We start from the raw sequence: 5,202 nt of genomic DNA, 5'->3' as shown, positions 1-5,202 counted from the left end.
TAAACCAAGCCCTGGGTATCCTGCTCTGCCTTTGAGAAATTGAAAGCTCAGATGCCGTCTTTGGCTACTAGCAACTGCATGGAGGAGGGGTGGGGGCACATGCACGATCACGGAAGGTTTGTGTCATGTGAACACACCGACAGAGTTGTCATGACTTAGAATTCCTCATGGGGGCAACAGAAACTACGCACCATAGCTTTAACAAAATATTAGTATAACATTAGTATATTTGTCTGACTTGTGGGATGTAGACTGTGCATATTATTCTGCCATTGTCCATGTATTTTACACTCCATTCACCTCCATTCTACTTTACAAGTGCATCGTTGCTGCAACTGGGGCTAAACGCCTCCCAAGACAATTGTGATTGGTTTAAAGATTAAAGATTTGTTAGAGGATGGTTGAAGAATGACTTTGACTGAAATATCCACCTTAGTTGTACAGTGTAATGAGCATTTAAGTAATAATGTGTGGTTGTCTAACTGTTCTCCATCTGCTCCCTCCCTGTTTCTGGAAAGAAAAGCATATACTGTTGCATACTGTATGTTATTATGGCTTATCCTCTTTTCTTATTTAATTGCTGTATCGTCATCCACCTCTGTTGCTCTTTTTCCCCACCCAATTCTTTCTCTTTCTCCATCCACACTTTTCTCATCATCCCTTTTCACCCTCAATCCCAATTTCCCTATTTTCTGGTTTATAGTGGTTGAGTCACTCTGTAACACATGAGGCAATTTAGTTGTAAGTAGTAAAAAGTCTAGCTAGTTGTCAGGGTTGGGAGATGAAATCAGCAAGGCTTGGACACAAATGCAGCGGAGACGAGAACAGAGTAGCGTTCAAAGATTTAATAAAACAAAAATTCTTACAACAAAAGAAATCAGAGGTAGGCAGGCAGGCACACACCAAAATAATCCCCATAAACATGAAGGCCAGGAAGCAAACCCCGGAGGGCAAACCCCAGAGGACAAGCCACAACAACAGCGCACAACATGACATGAAGCATACAATGATCCGACATCAGACAAAGACAACACAGGGACTAAATACACCAGGTAATAAGAACTAACAAGGGACAGGTGACACTAGGGATGAGGAACAGGTGAAACAAATCAGGGCTGAGCAGACAATCACAAAAGGCGGGAAAACACAAGACAGGAAACAGAACATACAGACACTAACAAGGGCACATATGTCATCACTTAAACTGTTTCTGCAGTGAAGGTTTTTCTTCTACCAACATTTCAAGTGAAAGAGATAGAAGAGATGAATGAGGTAAAGGAAAACATTGAGGATCACCAACTTCAGAAAATAGTTTTAGGCTGGTTGTGATAATTGAATCTACATTTTGCACTGGGGATCTCCCTCAAAGGAAAAGGTTTGGCTACAGTTTATTCCAACAATCAGCCCCTCCTTTTCTCTAATTCTGATTGAAATTGACACAGAGAAAGTGACAAAGGTAAAGAAGTTATTATGGGGTTAAAAGAGGCTGAGAGAGTTCAAGTCCTGATTTTGATTAAATTGAGACTGTAAAAGTATACAAATTATCAGATGCTTTTCTAGGCTGTTCAGATAATTAAACAAGGCACTACAATAATTGAAGTGGAAAGACATATATACAGCTTCTACGCGTCTCTCTTACTTTTACAGAATTATAAATAAACAGAAGACTGCGCCGGTTGTGGCTCAGGGGGTAAGAGCGGGCACCTACTGATAAAAAGGTTGGTGGTTTGATCCCTGGTCCTGCAGTCCCGTTCCAAAGTGTCCTTGGGCAAGACACTGAACCCCGAGTTGCTCTTGATGCTGTGCTCTGGAGTGTAAATGTGTGAAGATGTTTATCTGATGGCACCTTGTACGGCAGCCTTGGCCACAGTTTATGATTGTGTGTGAATGGTTCTATGTACTATGTCAAAGCGCTTTGAGTAGTAGTATAAATACAGTCCATTTACAGAATTGATCACATTTTAGCGATTATTTCTGTTGATAAAAACATGATGCACCAGGCTCAAGCCACAGTTAAAAATAACAACCACATATTTTCCGGCTGAATTTATGTTAGAAATGACGTCACCAAAGTTCGGTTGTATTTCTTGGGAAAAGCAGTCAGGGTCAATAATCAAGACCTCTGTCTGGTCAGGGATACATTAAAAAAAGGTCATCCAAGCTTTTACATCATATAAGAAGCTCTGCATTAAAGCAGGCTTGCTGAAGTCCACAAGTTTGGATGATCAGTATAAATGTGTATTGTCTGTGTGAATGTGGAATGGAATGTTTTGGTGACGCATGGTGATCCCAAGGTTAGCTTGTACAGAGTTTATACAGACAATTTGGGGTCTGGACTTTATTCTTGTGATAAACAATCACTGTAAGAAAAACATCCATATTAAAACAGATGATGTCCTAGCAGAAAATTAACAGTACCTTTTCCACCTTTTTTACGGACCTTTTGGTAATCCAAAAACGGAAATATCTGTAGATTTACAGTATATCTGTCTTCAATCTATAAGGGGCTTTATATTGTATAATATATTCATTGTGAATTAGAAATATATTTTAGTCATGGAGAAATAATGTACCATACATGTGTTAGCCTGTGCAGACCTGCTCTATTGTAACTAGACTCTGACTCCAGGGACAGAGGAGCAACCTGATCCACCCAGAGCTCCCTTTAACAGAGTGATTGAGAAATGACCATTCACACTGTGTTAAATGAAGTCAATCAATTATACTGCTCCTTGTAAATCTTTAACAATTAGTGTCTGATTGTAACTTCCTCGATACAGAGCCCAGACTAGAACAAGCTCTTTGTGCCTGGACTTTAGCCAAGCACGCTGTGTGTGTGTGTGTGTGTGTGTGTGTGTGTGTGTGTGTGTGTGTGTGTGTGTGGGTTGTGTGTGTGTGTGTGTGTGTTGTGTGTGTGTGTGTGTGTGTGTGTGTGTGTGTGTGTTTTGTGTGTGTGTGTGTGTGTGTGTGTATTGCCTCAACATGCTACGTTCATGTTGTTCTTGGTAGTTCTATGTGATCACATGCTCATGTTCACATGAATGACAGCACCTGGTAGAGATTACCTGTTGTAGAGCTGAGCATTGATGTACAATTAGCGCAGGCCTCACGCCTGGCCTGGCCTGCTGGGCTAGTAAACAGCAGGGGGTAGCTTAGCGGTTGGATTTTACAACTAACACCTGCCCCTTATGGGCAAGAGGTAGGCTGCTTACAACCACACTATTAACCCAAAGAATGAGAGCTCACGCTGCTGTGACCAACTCCTGCATTCTTTATACATCTTGTCAGAACTGTTCATGGTCTTGTTGATGATCATTTGTACCTTGGGAGATGATGTAATAAAAAAGTAAGCCATTGCATGTGCTTTTAAATGTTGGGGTAAAGTGTGTTTAAATGTATCATACATTTGCATCCATTTAGGGTCATGAGTTGACTTAAGTTGTTCTTGTGTTTACCTACCTGTCTATAGCCTTATATTTGAGTTTCATTCCTGCACTAATTTATATTCATTTCTTTGAAACAACATGAATTATATGTTGTAGCAAAATTATTATCATGCAAAGAAATCTATTTAGTAATTTCATTGTAACAGTACAATTGAAGTGAGGTCCAAGAAGCCAGTGTGAATAAATGTTCTTTGTGTTTGTAGATAAATGCTACAGTAGCTCCACTGTCCTGGGTGGGTGGGAACAAAGTAGTGAAAAAAGCATAGCTTATGGCTAAGCAATTATTAAACTTCACATAACTGACAATTAGACAAGGGGCGGGGGGGTTGATCCCACTGACAGGACAGGCCTTAACATTCCTCTTTTAGTCAACAGCCAGGACTTCATCTCAATGAGCCAAGGGACAAAATAGCTTTGAGAAGAAGCCAAAATACTGTAAGGCTTCGGTTTCTAGCTGCCCATCAAAGGTAAGACAGCTGTGAACTGGCTAACTGATTGACCGACCACTCATAATGGGTGCAAACTGGTAAAAGCCATATCTAAAGCCACTCAGACATGTAGAGCCCCAGCATGTCTATCAAGCAGCCCCAGGATAATCTTCACAACAAGCGTTTGGTGTTACACTTCTGTCTTTGAAAAAACAAATCTCAAAAGAATACTTTCATAGAATGAGGCCATTACAAGTTGCTTAAAATATGCAATTGTTCTTGTGAGAAGCAGTCAAAGTTTGAAATGCACTATCAAACCACTATCATTTACAATTGTGCCCATTATTTATTTTTAAGTAAATCACAAAGATCATTACTGATCTCATTACAGACAGAGCTTTATTCTGCTGAGCTTGCATTAATACCATACCACACGTAGATAACAGAAAACAGGTGTTATTATCATTTACTCATTTCTTTTATTAGAATAAGTTGATTACATGACATCACAGCTCTTTAAAGAACAAAAGTAAAGGTAACATAGGCAAAAGATAAAAGGAAGCAGGTAGTGTTTGGTAACCCTTAAAGGACAATAAAATGAAAGACAAAGTGTGAAAACTCTCTTAATCTATCTGTTTAAAAATGAAATTACATAAAAATAAATGCTGTAACTGTAAGTGAAAATGGGGGAAGTGACAATCAGATGCACATATGCAGAGGACACAGGATTCTTTGTCAAACAAGAAAAGATGAACTGGAGGTATTTGGCAGCAGCAAACACCCTGTACGTGAGGGCTTGGGCAAAAGCAAGTCTATTAATTACGTGTGTAGGAGGGTACTGTCAAAACAAAAGCTCAATACTTCACTTTGTCACTTTGAAAACCTGCAACTATCCTTTCCCGAAATGATAGGTGAGGGTGAAAAATGATGTCCTGGAGGGACATGGTGAGATCCACTGTGGGTAAGGCAGGTATAATCTGTCTGCACCTTTGAGTACTTTGTGGTGGTGAAATTGATTTGAGTTCAGTGCACTGAAGAGCAAAACTGTGGAAAACACTGACGTCAGTGAAGCTTGCTAGCAGGGCACGTTGACACCATCTGCGGAGCCAAAAGATGAGCTGGTCAGCACGAGTCTTCAACAACCTGGATCTGAAAAAATCATTTAGCAAATTTCGAGTGATTTCTCATTGCACATTCCCCTTGAGTGTCGCAAAAGTGCTGTGAGCTTCTATCAAGATGTCTTCATCAGCACTGGAATGCAGCTGTAAAACAGCACTACCAACTGTACTGACAACTCTGTGTGTGTGTGTGTGTGTGTGTGTGTGTGT

Source organism: Etheostoma spectabile, chromosome 3, assembly GCF_008692095.1.
Source record: "Etheostoma spectabile isolate EspeVRDwgs_2016 chromosome 3, UIUC_Espe_1.0, whole genome shotgun sequence".
NCBI lineage: Eukaryota > Metazoa > Chordata > Actinopteri > Perciformes > Percidae > Etheostoma > Etheostoma spectabile.
This window is presented reverse-complemented; position numbering follows the sequence as displayed.